Source organism: Eschrichtius robustus, chromosome 8 (assembly GCF_028021215.1).
Source record: "Eschrichtius robustus isolate mEscRob2 chromosome 8, mEscRob2.pri, whole genome shotgun sequence".
Classification (NCBI taxonomy): domain Eukaryota; kingdom Metazoa; phylum Chordata; class Mammalia; order Artiodactyla; family Eschrichtiidae; genus Eschrichtius; species Eschrichtius robustus.
In genome coordinates, this window is record NC_090831.1 from 123,422,187 (window position 1) to 123,445,860 (window position 23,674).

At 50.8% G+C, this 23,674-nt stretch overlaps 1 non-coding gene across 1 annotated transcript; it reads left to right on the plus strand.

Moving 5' to 3' along the window:
* Window positions 1-12,819: 12,819 nt before the first annotated feature.
* TRNAC-GCA (transfer RNA cysteine (anticodon GCA)) lies at window positions 12,820-12,891 on the plus strand. The gene has a single exon. It is a non-coding gene; the product is annotated as a tRNA-Cys (tRNA).
* Window positions 12,892-23,674: the final 10,783 nt, after the last annotated feature.

A 23,674-nucleotide genomic window follows, 5' to 3' on the forward strand; every position in this document is an offset into this window, starting at 1 on the left:
TAAATATGTTGTACTCTATACGTGCACGTGACCTGGTTCCTGCTCTCTGGGAATCCGCGGCGGTGCGGAAAGTCCCCGCCCACCACGTGGGTGGGCTGCTCGGCACGAGCTCGAGTCCGCATTCGCGCTTGAAAGCGGCCCTCGCGCCGGGCGCTCCCACGCAACTGGCGCCCACCCGTGCCCCGCGCCCACAGAGCCCTGGCGCTCGCCGCGGGGGCGGGGTCTCCGGGCCGGCCAATGGGGGGCAGGCTCCGGGCTGCCGGGGTCGCCCGCGCAAGGGGCGGAGGCGGAGCTTCCCGGTCTGGCCAATGGGGAGCCGCCTCCGGGTGGAGGGGTGGGGCCCAGCTCGTGGCCTGAGGCAGCGTGCCCCGCGCCCGCGTGGTTCCGTTGCTGCTGCTCGTCCGGGTCCTTTAGTTCCCGCGCGTCTGGAGCAACCCGGCCCGACGGCCGCGAGAGCACGGGAGAGCTTGCAGAGAAGCCGGGGGCTGGCCTGCGTGGGCCGCCCGGCGGCGGCGGCGGCGACTCCCCGGCCCGGCCGGACAGTGCCGGGCCATGGCCGAGGCGGCCCGTCTCAGGTGAGGGCGACGCTCAGAGAGGATGTCCTGCCCTCACCCCGCCCCTCCTGGAATTGGGGAGGCTCAACCTGGGTAGAGGGTCTAGGAAAAAAGACGCTTGAGGCCGAAGGGCCTGAGGGGAGCTGTCTGAGGTCACACGATAAAATCCCTTCTCCTTTCTTGGCCCCGGTTTGCTCGCCTATAGACTAAACCACAATGTTTCCGAGGTTTCCGCCAGCCTGACGTTCTGTGACCCGGCTCAGGGGCTCAGGGTGGGTGTGTGGGGCGGATGGACCGTGACCATCCTCACTCCAGAGACACTCCAGGGCCCCCCTCCTGGACCTGTCTTCCAGCCCCCATCCCCTGAAATGATCATCTCAGGGAGACCATGACCCCATTCTCATCCCTTTCCCAAGCTAAGATCAGTGCTATTGTCTCGTGACCTTATTTCCACTCCAGTCTAGACCCTTGGCTTCCTCCTGTCATCAGTCTTGCCTCTGGCTGTGAGGGTCGTGTAAAGCTCTTCTAGGTCTGAACTCTGATTCCTATCAGAATGTATTTGGGTACCTGCTCACTCTTTTCTGAAATTCCCCAGGGTGTCCCTCCTATTGCTGCTAAGAGGGGGTCTGCGTCATAGAGGACTTCTGGTTAGTGTCTCAGGCTCAAGTTTGAGGCCATCCCTGGCCTGTGTGAGAAGAACTATCAAGATGAGATTTTTCTATGTCTCTGAAGGCAGAGGAGTCATCTCCTGGTGGACATAACTTTGAGATGGTTTTAGATACATTCCTGGATGCCAGATTTGTGACAGGGCACTGTGGGGAGATAAGCTGTTTTGTCCCTAATCTGTGGAAGTGGGGTCTGCCTCCTCTAGGCTACACCTTATACCGGTCAGAGACCAGACTCAGAGGTGGCACAGTTATGCTGTGAAGGAAGGAAGGGACAAGAGTGTGGTGACCAGTCCCTAGCACGTGTGGGACACTTGGCTAAGTGCTTTTATGGAGGAGGTGTTGGGGGGACCTCAGGTGCACAGAATTGGATTAATCACAGTCTTTGGTTTATAAACATTATGGTCCTTGGTCCACAGCCTTTATATTTGTTTTAGTGATGTAATACGTGCCAATATAATGCTTCCTGAGTGCTTTCCCGTACCTACAGTGCATTTCATCCTCGCAAAATGCACAGGATTCAAGTGGCAGGATAGGTGTTGAGTCAAGTTCTAGCACAGTTCCATTTCCAGGAATGTTTCCATTAAATGTCAGCTGTCCCCACTGAGGCATTCATGAATTTCTTATTTTATTACTTCTAGTAATACATGGTACATTTTCCACCTCCCGTGGCAGGATATTCTTTGAAATATTTCTTTCTTCTGACTACTCTTAAATGCTGGCTTTTGACTTTCTCTGGCTCCATCTCCTGGCAGCTAGGACCTGGCCTCCTAGTGTGGAGACAACCCTGAAGCTGGTTGACAAGGCACCTGGGTCACGGGGACCTGATATCTCAGGCAGGTTAGGAGGTCACGTGCTAGTAAATGTCAGGGTGGAAGTGCCATAGAAATCACCAAGGCCAGAACAACAGGGCCTCGCTCACCTCTGTGCCCAGGAATGCGGGCAGTAGGTTTGCTCTAGAACACCCAGGAACTGAAATAGCAATCTGTGTGTACATTGGTCCCCTGAGAAGTTTTCTGGGTCTCACTCACTTACTTTCTCCTGCTGGGCTGTGTTCTTGGGTGAAGAAGTGGTTGGTTAAATAATTGACTAAGCTTATACCACTATTATGTGGTAGGGCTGGGATTCAAATTCCTTATACTGACTTTCCATTTATGATAGTAATGCTTTGTCATACCGTTTACCATTACCCCTGGGTTTTGGTTCAAGATTCTTCCCACAGGAGCTCTGTGGGGTCAGTGTCTGCTGTCTTTGACAGTCTGCCGGGTGGGGTCTGTTTGGAGGTCTGACCAGTGAGGCCTTCTAGCACCTGGAAGAAGTTTCCCCCTATTCCAGGGGATCCTGACCTTTCCGTAGCTGGGAATGGCTCTGGGCCCCTTTCCTGGTGGCTGATGCACCTCCCTGTGTCTAGTTGTAGGAATGGCACATGGGGACTGACCTCCAACGAGAGGCCCAGATCCAGTCTGCAGAGATTTCCCTTCTGGCCATCTTGGCTGCCATTCAGACTGTGGGGAAGGTGGAACGCCGGGCCATCCGACTTCAGAGCCTGGAGAGGTGAACAGAGACAGCCGGGAAGAAGCTGGCCGACTGTGAGAAGATGGCTGTGGAGATAAAGAACCAGCTGGAGGGCAAGTTGGGGCCCTGCTGCAGGAGCACGGGCTGCTGCAGAGGTGCCTGGAGAACATGGAGGGTCTCTGAGGAACAGGCAGCAAGGGGAGCCCCGCAAGGTACAGGAATTGGGTGTGGGTGGAGAGGGCCTGCTTGGACTCGGTGGGGTCCTCAGACTCATAGTGGAGGGAAGCCCGGTGGCTGCCAAAGCCTGACCTCTTGGTGCCTAATGCTAGTCACCAGTTGACTTAAAAGGGCTTGAAAAACGTCAGGAGGAAGGTGTGACACAGCAGAGATGTCTGCTGTGGCGGGTGGCGTGGAGTTGGTTGGGGAGGGCGTGGCTGTGCAGCAGTGGCGTGCCTGCTACTCCAGAAAGACCTCTGAGCATGAACTCAAGTAGGGGAACTCACAGGACATGTGCGTGCACTTAGGAGAGGGGATGAGAACCTAGGAGCCCTGGTCTTGAGTCCTTTTAGCCACTGGCCTCTGCCCTTTTATCTGAAGTAAACATGATGGAGATGCTTTTGCAGTTGCCCAGTGGTTTGGCCAGTGATGCCCTGTGGTTTGGGGCGAGAAGAGAGGAGACTGGAGCTGGTTTTAGCTGTTCTCTGAAATGGCCGGTGACTCACATTGGTGCAGGTGACCTGTACTTCCAGGTGTGGGCGACTGCAGAAGATGGGGCCACGAGCTTCTTAGAGTCGGAGTGGGGCAGCCTGGGAGACAGGCAGAGGAGCTCTGCAAGCACGTCATGAAGGTGAGCCCGGGTAAGGGGCCAGCCCGGGCGACTTCCAAGCCTGAAGTCCTTGGAATAAAATCCTTTATTGAATCAAATGAGCCTCTAGGATCTGAGAGCTGGAAGCACTTTGAGATAATGTGACTGGCCCTCTGTCTTCAGGCAGGTAGAAGGTATCCTTGATTCTCGTTTTTAGGTTTTATGAAATGAAACGCAGGGAGGTTAGCTGTCTTGCCCGAGGTCTCACGGAGACTAAATATGAACTGGCCTCTGCTCCTCACTGTTCTGCCCTTCGGGTAGCACCAGAGGCAGCTCTTACACACGCATCTTCTCACTTGCTGGCGAGCTAGGGCCTCTCGTTATCTGTATTTGCAGCCCTCGGGCTCACCGGGCTGTACTCTGCACCCTGTGAGTACTCCAGAACAACTCCTGAATGAAGGATTCTTCGTGGGCCCCAGGCCCAAAAAAGGAGGTTCAGCCCTGGAATATTAAGTTCTTCAGGCTGTGGATTAAGAATAAGTGTGCATGAGCACGCATGCTTGTGTAAGACACAATTAGATCTAAGTTTTTGAAGCTAGCCCGCCCCCATTCCGTCCCAGCTTGCACACCCGGATTCTCCCACTGCTTTGAGCAGGTAAGCAGCTGGCTTTTGTCCACTCTCCCCTCCTAAGGGGGCTGAGGCCCAGAACAAATGACTTACTTGCCTTCACCTGGCCGCCAAGGTTCCTCTTCCAGAAGGGCGTCCAGCATGCTGTGAGGCCATGGGGAGGGGGAGGATGTGGCCTCAGGGGAGGCGGGGAGGATGCGGAAGGGAGGACGGCGGGAGGCCTGCAGAGTGGACGGTGCACCCAGCTGAGAGCTGACTTCCAGGCCTGCCTGACTCCCCCTCCCGGACCTGTTTCCCCGTCTGTCGAATGAGGTGGCTAGGCTGTGACTTTGGGCTCCTCCTGTCTCTCTTGGATTCCGCTTCTTCCCTTGTGAGGGCAGCAGGATATGCCTCCCAGCCTCGTTACCTGCACTGCGGGCCCGGGGAGCCCGGGAGCACTTCTGCTCTGCCTCAGACGTGGCGCTTTCCCCCCGCACATCAGGAAGAGGGGCAGATCCCTCTCCAGACCCCTGGCTGGGGTGCCCGCTCCCTCCCAGGCTTGCAGAGCTGAGCCCCGTCACCTCGCTTATGGCAAACGGGCCTGTTTTCCTCTCTCATAGACTGTGCCGCCACCAAGCCTGAGCTGCGGAGATGGGAGGGGAGGCCCTCGGAGCCTGGCCGCCCACCCGTGCCTGCTGAGGGCAGCCTGGTGTCAGGGGTCCATGTTTCTGGACAAACAGGGAGAGGAGAGTGGGATGAGCTGCAAGCACGATGTCGCACAGCTGACGGGTAGGGCAGCCCAGGCGTTCTTGTGCCCAGGGAGCGCCTGTGCCACCTCCTGCACGCATGTCACTGCGGCCTGAGATGCCCTGGGAGCTTGGGGGAGTGGCAGAGGGCAGGCCAGACACCCAGTCCTGAGACTGAGAAAGTTGTCGTAGAACAGGGAGAGTCCTGAAGGCAGACGTGGGCGGGAGGGTGGCCTCCTTCTGAGACCTTCTCTGACCAGTATCTGCCCCCACGTCTCTCAGCACCTGCTCTCAGGTGCCCCTCACTCTGCTCTCCAGCTCCTGCTTCCTTCTGTCTTCTCCTTGGCTTCAGTCTCCTTGTGGGAAGGCACTGAGTCTTTCTGGAATGTCCCCAGCACCTAACACAGTGCCTGGCACGTGTGTAAATAACAAATAATGAGTGATTATTAAATGAATGATGAACCAAACAGGAGCTCAGTTTTCTTTGTCTTTCAAATAATAGCACTGGATCTGATATGCAGTTTTCAAGCCTTTTTAAAGGCGAGGAACCCTTTATTTAAATGACAGCTAGAAACAACACAGGGCAAAGTGGGACCACCCTGGTTGAAGCAGGGGACAGGAACCCAGGAGCCCTGTTCTCTCAGGACATAAGGGATCATGCCAAGACACCTGTTCCTTGCTTTCTAGACTGTAGACTCTGACATTTTATTTGGGGAGAAAGCCTTGACTTTGAAGCAGGTCCTTCGAGTAAGTAAATTAAGTTACCATGAGCTCAGAGCTGGGAAGAAGGTAGGTATTGACCAGGGTATTGAGTGGCTGGCATGTAAGACTGGTGCTAAAAGTGGCATTTTCAGACTCGCGCCGGGACGGGGCACGACAGCAGGACAAAAGAAGCAGCGAGTGAGAGGCTGGCAGGCAGGGTGGCTCTTGTGGTTTCTGACCTGTCTCTGTGAATGCCGTTACTGCAGGAACCTGGGAGTTGCTTCCTCCTCTGTGGGGCAGGGAGTGAGCCGGGCCCAGCCCTGCAGTCAGCCTGTAGCCACCGGGGCTGGGCCCCTACGGCAGACGTGTCAGGACTGGGCTGTTCAGAAGGTCCTAGGGAGACCCAGAGCATGCAGGGCCTGGTCGAGGCGCCCCGGGGCCAGAAGCCCCCAGCCCTGGCTCAGCTCTGCCATGGAGCGGGGGTTTGCTCTTGAGTGGGGCTCGAGCGAGCATCAGGAGGCGGAGGAATGAGGTCTTCGGGGGACTCGGGGTCCACCCTGTGGTCTGGGAGGTTCCTGATGTTTCAGCAGTTACTTCCTTGCATTCCACCCTCTCTGTAAGCTTTTCCAGATTCATCAGGAGAGAGCTCTGCTTCCTGTCTACCCCCCCAGGACAGGCCCTGCTCCTGGGAGCTGTTTCCACACACTCTGGCTCAAACCTGCGGGCTGACAGAGTGTGTGCAGATTGCTTTATTTACTCGTGTTGCCAGGGGCAGGCTCCTCTTACTGGACTTCTAGGAAAGGTGTATTCTGCGTTCTCCTTCAGGAGGTCTGGGCATTGAAGTTCCAACATGTTCCTCAGGGGATTCGGAGGCAGGTCCACGTTGGAGGACCAAGGTTGGAGATCCCTCTGAACAGACTAACCAGCCTCTAACCTTTGAAAGTGTTTGCTTTTTGACTCTGCAAACGTGTTCTTACAAGAATACATTCTCACCAAGAAAATGTATGCACATGAAGCTGAAGGGCTCTCTGTGCTGGCCACCCTCCATCCCCAGCCCTCTCCCCGGGGTCCCCACTATTGTCATTCTGGTGTGTAGCCTTTCAGCCTCCTTCCTTATGCATTTTCATACATGTAGGTAGTGCGGAAAGGGTTTAAAAGGGGTTAAAAACCACGCGTACCATACTGTGTGTATCATTCTGCAGTTTGCTGTTTTCACTGAGGAGTATGTCTTAGGGACCTTTTCCCCTTGGCACATTTTGATCAGCTGCACTCTGAGAGCCTGGACTCTGCTGCATGATAGGAACTTGGTTTCCAGAGCCCTGACTAAATGTGGCAGCCAGTAACAGAAAACTACTAGAGCTCATCAATGATTTCAGTAAAGTTGCAGGATATAAAATTAATACACAGAAATCTGATGATTTCTATATACTTAACAATGAAAGATCAGAAAGAGAAATTAACAATCCCATTTACCACCGTGTTGAAAAGAATAAAATACCTAGGAATATACCTACCTAAGAAGGCAAAAGACCTGTATTCTGAAAACTATAAGACAGTGATGAAAGAATTTGAAGATGGCACGAACAGATGGAGAAATATACCATGTTCTTGGATTGGAAGAATCAATATTGTTAAAATGACTATACTACCCAAGGCAATCTACAGATTCAGTGCAATCCCTATCAAATTGCCAATGGCATTTTTCACAGAACTAGAACAAAAATAAACTCAAAATGGATTAAAGACCTAAATGTAAGACTGGATACTATAAGACTCCTAGAGGAAAACATAGGCAGAACACTCCTTGACATAAATCGCAGCAATATCTTTTTGGATCTGTCTCCTAAAGTAATGGAAATAAAAACAAAAGTGAACAAATGGAACCTAATTAAACTTAAAAGCTTTTTCACAGCAAAGGAAACCATAAAAAAAACAAAAAAGACAACCTACAGAATGGGAGAAGATATTTGCAAATGATGCAACCAACAAGGGATTAATTCCCAAAATATACAAACAACTCATACAGCTCAATATCAAAAAACAAACAACCCAATCAAAAAATAGGCAGAAGATCTAAACAGACATTTCTCCAAAGAAGACATACAGATGGCCAACAAACACCTGAAAGGATGCTCAACATCGCTAATTATTAGAGAAATGCAAATCAAAACTACAATGAGGTATCACCTCACACTGGTCAGAATGGCCATCATCAAAAAGCCTACAAATAATAAATGGCTAGAGAGGGAATGGAGAAAAAGGAACCCTCCTACACTGCTGGTGGGAATGTAAATTGGTGCAGCCACTATAGAAAATGGTATGGAGGTTCCTTAAAAAACTAAAAATAGAGTTACCATATGATCCTGCAATCCCACTCCTGAGCATATATCCTGAGAAAACTCTAATTCAAAAAGATACATGCACCCAGTGTTCATTGCAGCACTATTTACAATAGGCAAGACATGGAAGCAGCCTAAATGTCCATTGACAGATGAATGGTATGTATATATATACACACACACACATATATATACATGTATATATTATATACACACACCATGGAATAGTACTCAGCCATAGAAAAGAATGAAATAATGTCATTTGCAGCAACATGGATGGACCTAGAGATTATCATACTAAGTGAAGTAAGCCAGACAAAGACAAATATCATATGATATCACTTACATATGGAATCTAAAAAGATGCAAATGAACTTATTTACAAAATAGAAATAGACCCGCAGAAATAGTAAACAAACTTACGGTTACCAAATGGGGAAGGGGTGGGGAGGGATAAATTCGGAGTTTGGGGTATACACACTACTATATATAAAATTGATAACCAACAAGGATCTACTGTATAGCACAGGGAACTGTGCTCAATATTATGTAATAACCTATAAGGGAAAAGAATCTGAAAAAGCATATATATATGTGTGTGTGTGTGTGTATAACTGGATCACTTTGCCATACACCTGAAACTAACACAACATTGTAAATCAACTATACTCCAATTTTAAAAAGACTGTGGCAGCCAGGAGCAAGTGTCTAGGCTGGCTGTCCCCGAGCACGATGGTGTCAGATTTGCCTGCATGCACCACAGAAACAGAAGAGCTGCAGCCTGTAGTCCTGGGGACAAAATCTGGCATGGTGTTGTGAGATGTGGGCAGCCATTAGATATTGGTGGTCTGGAATGTCCTACATTCATTCATTTAACAAGAAGTGTGCTTCAGGGAGATTGGCTCAGTGCTTTGTGACCACCTAGAGGGGTGGGATAGGGAGGGTGGGAGGCAGACGCAAGAGGGGGGAGATATGGGGATATATGTATATGTATAGCTGATTCACTTTGATATAAAGCAGAAACTAACACAGCATTGTAAAGCAATTATACTCCAATAAAGACGTTAAAAAAAAAAAAAAAGTGCTTACCCTGTGTCAAACCCAGGCAGGGAAAAGGAGCAGTAATTATTCCTTATTCTTAAGATGGGTTTTAGAAATTGGCGCCAATTGGTGAGGTCACCCATTCCACCAGCCTTGCCATCTTAGAATGTCAGTGCTAGATAACAAACTAACAAACAAAAAACCAAAAACTACAACAAAATGTTACCGATCAGGAGACGTTTTTGGAAGGCAATGATGTGACCAGATTAATTTTGTAGATGTTATGGGCTGAATTGTGTCCCCCACCAAAATTCGTAGGTTCAAGTCCCAACCCCCAATACCTCAGAATGTAGTCATGTTTGGAGATAAAGCCTTTAAAGAGGTGATTAGGTTAAATGAGGCCATTAGGGTGGGTCCTGATCCAGTAGGACTGGTGTCCTTATAAGAGGAAGAGACACTAGTGAGGCACATGCACAGAGGAAACAACCTGTGGGGACATAGTGAGAAGGTGGTCATCCGTAAGCCGAGGAGAGGGGTCTCAGAAGAAACCAACCCTGCTGACACCTAGATCTTGGACTTGCAGCCTTCAGAACTGTGTGAAAATCGACTTCTGTTGTTTAAGCCCCCAGTCTGTTGTACTTTGTGATGGCAGCCCAAGCAGACTAGGGCAGCTGGTAAATTGCTGGTGGCCGTGCAGAGGGTGGACGGCTTAGTGGATGGAGGAATGAGCTGAGGCTGGCAGGCTGAGGCTGCAGGCATGGCCCCCAGACCTCCTCTCTCTGTGGATGTGGCACCAGGATCTGCATATGCTGCAGGTGCCGGAGGTGCTCACCTCCCCCTGCTGCTGAGCTGGAGAAGGCGCTCTGTCAGGATTGGCCTTTGTCAGCGCAGAAAGGTTCTCTCAACCTGAGTTACGTACCAGGTACTGCGTTCGACGATGGGGCTTCAGAGGCAAGTATAACATAGTGGTTGTTCTCAAGCAGCTCAGTCTAGTGGGGATGCCTGTAAATAAACAGATTATCACTAGTGCTAGAGCCAGTGGTCTGTGAAGTTAAGGTGCTAGAAATTGCAAGTATGCATCCTTTTTTATTTGCATTTTATTATAATTTACACAAACAACTGGGTTTGGGAACTGTATCACTCCTAGTATCTTTATTGTGAATGTTTTAATAACTTTTACATTTATTTTTTGTACGAAAAAATGTACATGTTTATGTGGAGGATAGATGCCCAGTGGGAGGGGGTGGAGGTGAGGGAGAGCATCACAGGAATGGTGACACTTGGGCTACATTGTGTTTCTGTTCTTGTTACACTTTCTTTCTTTCTTAGATGGGTAATGAAATACTGAAATAAAGAATGCATTTGCATGGTTCAACATTCAAACAGTAGGAAAGGGTGTGCAGGAATATTCCATCTAACCTCTGCCCCCCCACTTCCCCTCCCTGCAGGCATCTAATGTTGGCCGTATATCTTTCTAGAGAATTTTTATGCATATGGAAGCAAATATATTTTCTCCCTTCCTTTGTTCCTCATTGATGGTGGCGCTCATATGGTGTGTACATACATTGTTCTGCAGCTTGCTGTTTTGTTTCTTCTCGGTCCGTCTTTCCATATCAGTGCATAAAGAGAAGAGCATCACCATTTTTTATGGCTGTCTATTAGTGTTCGACTCTAGGATGTTCTGTGACTTATTTAACCAGTCCTCGGATGAGGGACAATTGGGTTGTTTCCAGCGCTTTGGAATTACAAATAATGGTGCAGTGGAATAGCCTTGCACAAACATCATTCCACAAACATGTGCATATGTCTTTAAGTTTCTAGAAGTCTCGTTTCTGGGTCAGAGTTATGTGCTTTCGTCATTTCGAGAGTCATGGCCAGATACCTGCCACCAGTGTAATCAGCGCGTGCTCTTCGAGGACGCGTGCCCACCCCTGTTCCTGCCCGTTCACGCCGCCCCAGCGAGGAGCAGTTGGTCAGCTCTAAGTAGACCTGGGGAGAGGAGGGAGCTGGAGCTTATGATGCCCCAAAGTGAGGGAATCAGAGACTCCGGACTCCCCAGTGAACGGTGTTTGCCCACGGCTATAAGAATACCAGCAATAGCTACTTTTTATTAAGTATTTGCTCTGCATCCGGCAGAACTCTATAAAGACTCGAAGTCAGGAGTCAGCACATTTTATTCTGAAAAGGGCCAGAGAGTACATATTTTTAGTTTTATGGGCATTTGGTCCCTGTTGCAACCACTCAACTCTGCCCTAGTAGAGGAAAGCAGCTGCAGATGGGTGAGAGCGGCTGTGCTCTGATAAAACTTGATGGACTCTGAAATTTGCATTTCATATAATTTTCACAGGTCACAATATATTATTATTATTAGAAATAACAGCTAATGTTTATTAAGCACTTACTGTGTACCATTTCCACCCTCCAGCCATTTGAAAATATCAAAACCATTCTTTGCTCCTGGGGCTGTACCCTGGCTGTGGGCTATAGTTTGCTGACCCCTGCTCTAAAGGATCTCATTTAATCCGCACAGTTGTAGGGCCTTTTATAATCCCCACTTAACAGATGAGGAAACAGGGGCATAGAAAGGTCAAAGGTCTTGTCTGCCAAGTGGGCTGTGATGTGGATAAGAGAGGCCGTTCAGAACATGGAGATGGCATCAGGACTTGAACCCCAGCTTCTTGCCCTGCCGTCAGTGCTCTGAACTCCAGCCTCAACACATTGGTGGGTCTGACTATCCCTTCTCTCTCCCTGGAGTTACACCCAGGGCCCACGTGGCTCATCAGTTCCCGTGGAGGTCCTGCTGCCCACAGACTGTGCCATCTCCTCTCCAGGACCCCCTCCCACCTCACCCAACACCAGCTGTGTGCACCAGCCGTTCTTGAACCTGGTCAAGAGCTTCACCTGATTCCTTAGTCCTTAGTGCCATTTTCACCCAGAATTCCTTCCCTACCTCCTCAGAGGTTTATTAAATAAGCCCCTCAGAGTGCACAACCCATTTCAAATGGGGAGCATGTCATGACCCCCGCCTCTGGTCAGGCTTCTAATAATGAATGCTCTCTCCCTCTCTGTGTTCCCATAGCATCCGGTTCTCACCACGTTCGTATCACTTGTTGCCGTGTCAGGCATCTCCTTTAGGCTGTCCGCTCCTGAGGCCAGGAACTGTGCGGTTGTTAGGGTCAGGCACACAGTGGCCACCTACGAAGTACTTGCTGGATAAACGGGTGAAAACCATCAAGGAATCTGTGGCTGTGGAGGGCTTCTGAGGACTCCGGGCAGCAGAGGCAATAGGTTGCTCTCCTGCTTAGTATGGGAGACGCGACCAGCGAGGCCCAGAGCTGCAGAGGGGGCCCCTTGGGGCCATGTCTTGGCTCCCCCTGACTTCTTTTGGGGGCTCACCCTCCCTCCCTGTACTATGGACGTGCATTCTGAGTGGGAGCAGATACATTCTTAGGTGACGTCACTCCTGAAATGGTTATACCACTCAACTACCCTGTCCCCTGGTTGCACTAGAACCCAGCCAGGCCAGGCCTTCTCTAGGATTTTTCAGAGTTAAGCCCTTTTCTCTCTGGCAACCAAGGTGTGGAGATGTGAGCCTAGAGGTGCTGGAGGTGGGATCTCAGCTGCATGGAGAGATTGGTTTGAGAGATTAAAGCTGATTTGAGAAGGAAGCAAAGAAAAGGGAGAGTCCTGATAACTTTTGAATTTCTGGAAGTTAGTTTCTTCTCTGATCTAAATTCCTTAAAAATTTTTTTTTATCAGTTGAAATTTAATCTCTGCCACTGACTGTCAGTGTTAATGCAACATGATTCTGGACATGAAATGATATTAGCAAGACAGTTGTAACTGGGGGTATAGCTCAGGGGTAGAGCACTTGACTGCAGATCAAGAGGTCCCTGGTTCAAGTCCGGGTGCCCCCTTGTTTTCTTCACTCACATGACCAACCTTAGAGCTCATCTCTCAGGAGAGAGTATTTGGGGGAAAAGGTGAGAAATGGGGGATTAATAAAGAGCTGGAGAGATGGATGCTGGGTAAACAGACTCAACAGATGTCCACTAGAGGGAGTGATCGGATTGAAACCTGAAACAACAAAACCTTGCCTGGCCCTGCACTCTTTGGGTTGGAAGGAGGACAAGACAGGGAGGAGGGACAGTAGACTGTTGCCTGACGCCCGCTCCCTCTCCTAGTCCCCCAGCCCTTGCTGCCTTCTCTTTCCCTCCCTCTTGCTGTGCACAAGGGCATTTACAAGACAATCATTTCTCTTTGTTGGTCTGCACATGCAGCTCAAGCCACAGAGGCCCCTTGGCCTTGGGTGCAGAGACTAACCCTGGCGTCCTGAAACCAGGACGATGACCACGTTGTCCCTTGGCAGATATATCTGCAGTGGGGACAGTTCTCTGGACCATGAGCTCCTTGGCGCCAAGATGAAGTCTTTTTCTTTGGCCGCACCGTGTGGCATGAGGGATCCTAGTTCCCCATCCAGGGATCGAACCCACGCCCCCTGCATTTGGAGCGCGGATTCCCAACCACTGGACTGCCAGGGAAGTCCCAAGATTGAGGTCTTAATCAGCCAGGGGTCCCCAGCACCAGGCACAGATGGGAACATGGTAGGGACTCAGGAAATGTCTGTTGAAGGCATGAACTAGCCCTGGGCTCCTCCCCCACTCTCCCCTCCTGTGTGTCTGACCTCCACAGGCCCTTACACATCCTCTCTCTTCTCCCTACGGCCCCCTGCCCCAACCTTCCCCAGGTGCAGATGTGAGAAGGAAGCCCTTATTGAAGCAGCTCAGGGAGAGGGTGGGCACATGGAGACAGTCCTGTGTGTCAGCACTAGGCTCTAAGGAATAAAAGCTTGTAGAAAAACATTTAACTTTTAAGGAGGTACCTGGAATTTTTTGCTTGTGGTTCAGGCACCTGGCCTGAGTTCTGTCCTTTGTTCTGCCCTAAACTCAGAGGAACTCATTTCCCTCTTTGAGGAGGTAGGGACACTTAGCACAGCTGTTCATACAGGATTTATTTCCCTTTCTTTCATTCAACAAATATGTATTAAACACTTACTATGTACTAGATTCAGGCTCAGGGCTGAGCATCATTGAGAAAAGTGAGGCAGGATCCCTGTTCTCAAGGGACACATAGACCAGTGGGTGGTAGGTGGCCCTAAGCTCAGCACTGTAGTGTAGAAAGTCGGCATTTGAGATGCACATCTTGTGATCATCAGTGATACTTCCACCTTTGAGGTCTTGATTTCAAGCACAGTATCTGACCATCACCTCTATCTTCTGACCTTGTCAGGTCCTCTTTCCTGTTCCCGTAGGCTTTTCATCACCCACCTCCCCCTCGTGTTCTCTCCTCCTGCCCACACAGCTTGGATTCCATGACCCAGCGCATCAGCCACTCTCTTGCAAATCTCTTACCTGTTTGGCCCTCTCTCCCTGTATTGTACGCACCTGGCAAAATCACAACGCAGGTATTCGCTTATTCCATGCCCACATTTGAGCAGCCTAACATTGCTGGGGAGAATCATACAACTGTGCTGACGAACTTCACCTGTGACCAAAATCTCAAGTCAGCATTGAACGTAGCTAGGCAGTCTTGTATACCTTTGCTTTCTCACTTTCTGAGACGGCTACTTCACCTCTTCTATGCTTTTTTAAAAAAATTAATTAATTAATTAATTTTTGGCTGTGTTGGGTCTTCGTTTCTGTGCGAGGGCTTTCTCTAGTTGCGGCGAGCAGGGGCCACTCTTCATCGCGGTGCGCAGGCCTCTTACTGTCGCGGCCTCTCTTGTTGTGGGGCACAGGCTCCAGACGTGCAGGCTCAGTAGTTGTGGCTCACGGGCCTAGTTGCTCTGCGGCATGTGGGATCTTCCCAGACCAGGGCTCGAACCCGTGTCCCCTGCCTTGGCAGGCGGATTCTTAACCACTGCGCCACCAAGGAAGCCCTATGCTCTTTTCTAAAAAGAATTTTTCTTAACTTTTTTTCTTTGGCCACGCCACATGGTATGCGGGATCCTAGTTCCCTGACCAGGGATCGAACCCATGCTCCCTGCAGTGGAAGCGCGGAGTCCTAACCACTGGACCACCAGGGAAGTCCCTCTATGCTCTCTTCAAATCCTCAACCCTCCCTCCCCATCTCTATTGTAGCTGAGTATCTTAACTATTCAGAAAACGGATACAATCAGATGAGCACCATCTCCACCTTTCTTCCAATTCCAAGCAACCAGTCTCCATGTGTATTCATATCAGCTGCCTTCCCCTCTGTTAGGAAGAAATGTTTTCGTTCTCATCTATCAAGGCCAATCTATCACTTGTGAATTAAATTTGCTTCTTGCCTCCTCAAGGACCCCACTGCAGTTCTTTTCTTTCTCCTGCATCAACGTTTTCTTCCTCTCCACGGGGTTATTGTCATTGGCGCACAACATGCCTTAATATCACTCACCTTTTAAAAAGCCTCTCTTGGTCCCATGACCCCTCTAGTTCCTGCCCGGTTTCTCTACTCCCATTTTCCAGAAGACGGCTCAGAAGAGTTGTCTGTACCCACTGACTCCACTTCCTTTCATCCCACTCCAATCCAGCTTTTGTTGTACTTGGTCCCTAGAAACAGCCTTGGTCAGGGTCATCAGTGACCTATATTTGGTCAATATTTTGCTGATGCCAGAGGCCAACTCTCTCCCCTCTCTGTACTTGGCCACTCACGCTTTTGCAAGGATGACCACTCCTTCCTTAAAACTCGTGAAGACTAAGCTTTGTAGACATCACACCTTGCTTCCATCCTACCCCACGGGATGCTATTTCTCAGCCTTCTTGTCTGGTACTCCTCTTCCACCAGCCTCGAAATGTTAGTGCACCCAGGGTGGTGTCCTGGCCTCGCTTCTCATGTCTAACTCTTAGTCCTGTGGCTTCAAATTCCTGTTACATGCTCATGACTGCCAGACTCACATCCCTAGCCTGGACCACCCCTTACCCTCCAGACTTGAATATCTACCTCCCCTTAGATACCTAATGGGAATCTCTGTCTTAATTTATCCAACACAGAACTACTGATTTCCCGCCCTCACCCGAATCTGCTCCTTCCTAATGCTACTCCAGCGCAGCAAAGGGCCACCACCCACCCAGCTGCTCAGGCCAAGAGCCGAGCGTGGCTCCTGCCGCTCCTCCTCACGTTTCACACCCAGCCTGTCAGTAACTCTGATCTGCTCCACCTTTAAAACGCTTCTTGCTCCTGACCATTTCTCATCAGCTCCACAATTCACCAACAATCTCCAACGTGATCTCCTGGGTTGCACTCTTCTCCCCTCTAATCAATTCTCCCCGCAGCAGCCAGAGTGAGATTCTAAAAATGTGGATCTTATCATGTTCCTCTCCTGCTCCAAAGCTCCAACGGCTTCCCCTCACACAGACTGAAAGAGGAATTTGACACGAAGAGCTTGACAGCACACCTGGCATGCTGCAGGGCGAGCAGCCATCTGAGGGGTCTCCTGGTTAAACTGCACTGTCACCCACCCCTTCCCACCCAGGTATCCCGGGGACATCCCTTCTTTCCTAGAGCAGAGCTGCAGATGCCCAGGGCACTTTACCGCCTGCCTCTCCTCCACCTCCAGCTCAGGCAGTCACCACCGGGAGCAGATTGCACGCAGCAGGCTGGGCTGCATCCTGCACGTGCGGCTCCAGAGGGCTCGGACGCTCCTCCACGAACCACCAGGTCCTCCAAGGCTAAGGCCCAAGTGTGACTGCGCTGAGACGTTGTTTGCCGTGACACATGCTAGTTGTCCTGGGCCCTGCCTTACTTCCCAGCACGCAGTCAGCCATCAGGAGTATAGAGACGTGTGCGATGACGAAGGTTTGCACGAGGCCCCAGGGGAGCCAGAGCAGGAGGCGGTGGGCTCGGGGGTCTCTAAAGATGCAGCGATACGTGAGCTCGGCTCAATCAACCAGTAGCTTCGGTGCAGAAGCACCTGGTTTGCCGAGTCTGGGGGTAGAGTGTGGAACAGTGCCGCCAGGCCAGGGTCGTAGAGGTGGGCCAGGAAGACAGAGAGGGGCTTTGTTGTGCTTTGACATACCTGGACTTGCACTGTTCCCCTAAGTTTGGATATTTAGGTTGTTTCCAATTTTTAACATTTTAAGGAGCGTTGTGATGAACAGGGAGTTTGTCGAAGAATCTTTGCTATTGATGCTGTGTTTGTTTTTTAATTTTGTAACATTTTTTTAATAGTCCTGAGAGCTAATGTTTATTGAATGTGTACTTTGTTCCAGGTACTTCTAAGTGACCTCTTTCATTTAATATCCACACAACCACAGGAACAGGTACTACTGTTTTCCCCACTTCAAAGATATGGAAATAGAAGCTCAAAGAGGTTAAATGACTTAAATGTGATCCCACTGCTAGTAAGTGGTAAAACTGCTATTGAAACTCATGTCTGGAGTCAACCCCAGTTCTCTCGGACTCCAGGGCCCTAGGCACTGCGGCTGCTGTTGTTGTTGTTACTATTACAACCCGCTCACTTTGTTCCCTTGCTAGGAGTCCATTTTGTTTTCACAGGATAACTCAGGTCCCCCGGAGAGCAGAAGCCACAGCAGCTTCATTCCCACCCTGCTCCCCACTGCCCCGGGCGCCCTTCCCCAAACAGGATGACAGAGGTGGGCTGAGAGGGCAGAGACCTGACCAAAGATCAGCAGAGGGAGGTTTGGTGAGAGGCGCTGGCCAGCGGGTGAGGTCCCTGTGGGGTGCCTCCCAAGGACAAAGGCACCCCATGAGATCTGGACATTGGGGTGCAGACCTCAGTGCAGGGCAAGGTCTCTGGTTCTAGAGCAGGCTCCCGTGAAGCTGGGCCCCAGAAGAGGGGTTACCAGTGACTGGCCCTGGGGGTGCCTCACCCCTAGAAGGAAGGCAGGGAGCCTGATGACTTGTGGGCCGAGGTCCCGCCAGGGAGGTATTGGGCTCTGTAAGGAGGGGGCTCTGTTTTACACCCAGGGCGCCCATTTTGGAGGTTCAGGAATGCTGAGGGAAGGCAGGAGTCCTGGGTGTGACTGTCGTGATCAGCAGGTGACCAGACTGAGCGACTGCACAGGGGCTGGAGGGGGGGTGACCGACCTTGGCATCTGAAAGGAAGCCAGGAAGAGCGGAGCACCTGCGGGAAAGACAAGGTCAGAGGGAGGAGCAGGGGGTGGGGGCGGAGGGAGGGGGCAGAGACTGTAGTGAGGTGGGGACCGTCAGAGCTCACAGTTTGGGAGGGGCGGCCGTTTCTAGCAGTGACCAGTCCTAGCTGTGTCCTCTGGTCAATGAGGGGCTGAGGTCAAGGCACTGAGGAACCAGGGATGGGGGGGGGCTCATCAACACGGAGGCAGAGGTCACCCAGCACAACCCAGGCCTAGAGCAGGAGAATGGAGCAGCAGAGGCCCACGTCATCCAAGCTGGCGAGGGAGCCTCTGGGGGTCTCACAGCAACAGCAATGGGGCTAGGAAGTGGGTCGTGCCAGCGGGAAGCGTGAACTTTCGAAAAGAAGTTCTTGAAAGACAGCGCGGCAGCCAGAAGGAGTTGAGCGGGTGGGGACCATGTCTTGGGAGTGAGGGGTAGTGAAGACTGGCAAATAGCTTGACAGGCAGTCAGAAGAGAGGGAGGCTGATGTCCACTGCTCAGCTGGCCTCGGGGAGCTGGGACGGCCTCCCAGAGAGGCTCAGGGGATGAGAAGGGGTGAGTCACCGGATGCCCAGAGCGGGGTCTGTGCGTCCCAGACCGCCAATGACTCCAAGGGCTTGACTGAATCTCTCCTGCTTTCTTTTGTTTTCCTCATAAGATGAGTTGACCAGGAGCAGCCAACGCCCCTTCTAGGTATGAAAGCAAATGCTCTACCTGGTGCTGGCAGCTGCTGATGGAGGGCAAGGGGGTGGGAGGCCGCAGAGCTTAGGGGAAGGGGGGGCAGTGGGAGAGAGATGAACTGGCCTCTGTGTCCAAAGTGGAGTCCAGAACCTCCCACCCCTCTGCTTTTTCTCTCCAGGTAAAATACTAGTTCCTTAGACTATTGCCAACACCCCAGGCAACTACCGATCTCTCCACAGATTCGTTTGATTTTTTTTCAGATTTTCTAGAATTTCATATAAACGGAATCGAACCATCCATACTCTGTGTGTGTGTGTGTGTTTTCTTTCTCTTTTCTGGTCTGGTTTCCTTCACTCAAGATAATTATTTGAGATCTATGCTTATTGTATTGGTAGTTCATTCATTGTTATTGATGAAAAGTATTCCATTTTATGCATACACCACAATTTGTGTATTCCCTTGCCTGTTGATGAACGTTGGAGTTGTTTCAGTTCTGGGCTTTAACAAAAACGTTACTGTGACATTCGTGCCCAAGTGTGTGGGTAGATGCTTCCATTTCTCTTCACTAAATGCTTAGGAGTGGCACAGCTGGATCATATGCTAGGAGTGTGTTTCAATTTTAAGAAGCTTGCCAAACTGTTTTCCAAAGTGGCTGCACCATTTTACGTTTGCACGGCAGTGTATGAATGTTCCAGTTGCCCACGTCCTCACCAGCACTTGTTACGGTCAGTCTTTCTGATGTGCATTCTAATGTAACATAGTAGGATCTCGTTGTGGTTTTAACGTGCATTTGTCCAATTACTAATGACGCTGAGCGCACTTTTAGGTGCTTATTGCCATCATATATCTTCTGGGTGGTTTGTTTTCTTATGATTGAGCTGTGAGCATTCTTTATATATTATGGTGCAAGGCCCGTATCAGCTATGGCTTTTGCAAATACTTTCTCCCAGACCGTGACTTGTCTTTTCACTCTCTTAACAGTGTCTTTCAAAGAGCGAAAGTTCTTACTTTTGATGACGTCCAATCTATCAGCTGAGCTTTTGGCATCATATCTGAGAAATTCTTGCCTAACTGAAAGCCACACCACCAGCCCTCCATCTCAGAAAGAAACCACTTTTCTTTAACTGTTGAAAATATGACCTAACAATTAAACATTTTATGAAATTTGCTATGTAAAAGTCAGAATATTTCTGTTTCATGGTGTGACAATGTAAAAATTGCCAGTTTTTCCTCAACATAAAGCAGCACTAAGAGCATCCTTTGAACATTTTGTGCAACAAATGGGTAGAGGGCCCTCCGGCTGGTCCTCTCTCCTACCTCTCCCACCACTGGAGCAGTTCCTGTGATTGCTGCCCAGCGAGAACTCTCTTCGCCCGGCTGAAAAGCCCTGGTTTCTTGCTTTCGTGAGTCACTGAAAAACTTGACTATGCTTAGTTATGGCTTCTTTCTTGGTAACGACAATGAACTAAAACAACGTGGACGAGCTGTGCCTTCCCCATCCCCAGTGTCTCCGTGGGTCGGTCTCTCCCACAGGCTGTCCTCAGTGTGTCTTCTCTCGCGGTCTTCCTTTTGCCCCACCTCCCAAGGGCCTGTCCCTGCGAGCCCGGAGCGCACGCCCTTGGCTACTTCAGCCCCTCGGGCCTGTTTCCTAGCACAGCTGCTCAAACAAGTCCTCTTCCCAGGGGGGCCTGGAGTGGCAGCCGGTGTCATGGGGTGGAGACTGCGGGCCGGGGGTCCGATATGAAGCAGGAGCCGCCGGTGGAATCCTGCCGGGTCTCTGCCAGGGAAGGTGCCCACCAGGCTGGGCCGAGCTGGGCTCGCCTGGTGAGGGAGAGGGTCCATATAGGCAGGTGTTGTGCCCCAGGACACCGACCTGGTCAGGGACCAGTTCCAGCTCCATCAGCTGTGCCGGGGGGCTGGTTGCCACCCTCTTCCCCCGTGGTCGCTGAAACTGAAAATGTCACCCCCTTGGGTCAGTGAAGGGAGGCAGGTCACAGCGGCCTCGAGAGAAGAGGAGGGCCCAGTAAGTGTGCGGTCCCTTCAGGTGCCAGGAAAACTGGCCAGCAACCAGCCCATGGGGACTAGGTCTCCCCTCAGTATTTCTGGACGAGATAGCTACTTCCCCAAAGCGCATGAGCCTCGTAGACGTGCTGGAAACCGCCTCCGTGGGGAGAGGAAGGGTTGATTGGGGGGGAGTCGAAGCCTGCTTTAGCGTCTCCCGCAGTGGCCGGGAGGGGGCGCTCCGGCTCCGTTCCACACCAGCGCCCAGCCTTCCTTGTGAGAGGACAGCCTCCTGCCGGCCTGCCTCGCCCTTCCCGCTGCCCAAGCAGGGCTGCCCGCCCTCGGCTACGGCTGTGGAGCTTGCCGCCCGCCGTCTTCCATTCCCCGGGGGCTCACAAGCAAGTCATCATGGTGTTCCACCCCCTCCCCAAATCAGGTTTCTCCTTGAGATGAAATTCGGAGCTGGTTCAACTTATTTCTCCACAATATTTGCAGGTTGAGTGGATGAAGGGGGTTGAGTGAAGGAAGCGCGTGGGGAAGGGAGGGGGGGTCATCTGTGTCTCAGGGGGTGGTGTCCTGGCCAGGTTCTTGTCCCCGCTCCCCAGCCTGTGCAGGGCCCTCTCTGCTCCTCGGCGCCTTAGTGCAGGAGGGGAGGAGGGGACCACGGTCCTGTTGGGTGGGGAAAGCCAATGATGGCCCATTGCAGGGCAGACGGAACTGGGGTGGCAGAGGTAGGCGGAGCCAGGGAAAATGGAAGGAGAAGGAAGGATGTGTCTGGCACATAGAAACTGCTCAGTAGGTGTTTGGAGGTGGGCGAGTGAGTGAGTGATGGTAGTGAGAGCAGGCTGTCGCGGGGCAGGCTGCCTGCTCCCAGGGCTGGGCTGTAAGAGGCCAGAAACGGCAGTCAGGTGTCCAGATCAAAAGGTGCAATTAACAGCAGAGGCAGGCTTGTGGGTGTAGCTCAGGGGTAGAGCATTTGACTGCAGATCAAGAGGTCCCTGGTTCAAATCTGAGTGTCCCCTTGCTAAGGTCACTTTTAACTGGGATAAGAAGTAAATATAAATAAATAAGAAATCAAATAAGAAGGAGGCAGTTGTCACCCACAGCCCTGGGGCACTCCATTACCATGTTCTAGTACACACGGTGTTCTTGATGTTACCTGGGCAAACCTGTGTACCTCCTCGTGTCTACAGTTAGACAGCTGGGGTTTTAATTAACTGAAGTTATGGCTAGTTGTGCCGTGTGTCACAAGCCTTCCTCCAATGACAGTCATGGTGGGTGAGTCCTACTCATCAGCAGGAATCCAGACTTCCAGAGTGTCTCCTGGGTTGATGAGCACACTTTATGTGTGACATCAGTCTCAAGCCTCACTGAGTTCCAGACACACCTGACCCACTTATTTATCTGTGATTTTATTCCTGCCTTGGCTGGAAAACCTCTCCATCTGCTTCTTCCAGCAAACTCCTTGCCCATCACCTCCAGAAGCCCCTCCTGACTTCCCAGGCGGGGTAGCTCCGACTCCCTGCTCCCAGAACTCTCTGCTTGGGCTTCTGCCACCCTTTGGAAGTCCTTTAGTTCATGGGCTCGTCTCCTATTTGGACTAAGACTCTGAAGAACAGGGACAATGTTTTGTTTGTCTCTGTGTCCTCAACATGCATGATAGGGCCTGGCACCGAACATGTTCCATGAGTGTTTGTTGAGTGAATGAATGAATGAGCGAAGCAGTGAGCACCCTCCTTGAGGCCTCGGAGTGTGGAGGAGGCTCTCCCTGCGCTGAGTCTGAGGTTCACTAAAGACCCGGAACCAACGGCTCTTGTCCTGATAACTATGTGCCGGCTGAAGTAGAAGCAGTAGTATAGACTCAAATGACCAGGTGTAAAGGGAGGTGCCATTACCACGACCTGAGGAAGAGGAGGGCTGGAGAGGGGAAGACGGGAGAGCAGACTACAGTGGAGAAGACCTGCCACCTCCTGGGACATGTGGAAAGAGCAAGGAAGAATAGGCAGGGAGAAAGCAGCACCATGGGTGAAAAGGTGCTAATGAAAAGCTCAGTATAAGGGGGGGGGGGTATGGCTTAGGGGTAGAGCATTTGACTGCACATCAAGAGGTCCCTCGTTCAAATCCACATGCCTCCTGCTTTGCTCACATTTTCAATTACTGAAGCAGGGGCTGTAATTTCAGGCCCTTCCTTCCACATTTGAAATTTAAATTAATGTGCTATGTCTTGTTATAAAAATTTAGGGTCCAGACTAGGACCAGCTCCAAGTATCCTCCCTTGACTGTCACCCAGACAAGAGGTACTGAGGTCACATTTTTCTGAAGAGGCTGATGAAGTTAACCCAGCCCACCACCCCCTCCCCCTGGGGACTCGTCCTTCATGGCTGGTGTGGAGACTTCAGTTTCTCATTTCCTCAACCTTACAGTAATCTCCAGAAAGAAGGCTATCTCTTTGCTCTTGCTGCTACCACTTGAGAAGTATGGAGGGTGTATATACATCTTCCTTCCTAACTTCCAGAAGTGACTGTAAAGATTTGAAAACCACGTCAAAAGTAAAACCTCTTTCCTCCCCCTGGGAATTTCTCAGGGTGTTGCCTCTACCACAGATTCAGACCACTTGATTCTCCCTTCTCCCTCTTTTCTCTCCTACCACTTTTTCTTTTTTGAACCTCAGTCGGTATTTCCTTAGTTAGAATGCCTAAAAGTAGACCCTACTTTATATAATAATATCTAAAAATCCAGATAAAATAGTTAAGAGATATAAATGGTAAAAAGAAACCTGCAAAAGAATCTCCACATTCCTTAATGGACAAGGTGATTTGAAACACTCTTTCCTATGAAGACAAATTAAAAAGCTGGAATTAAAAACATCTCATTAAAAGAATCAAA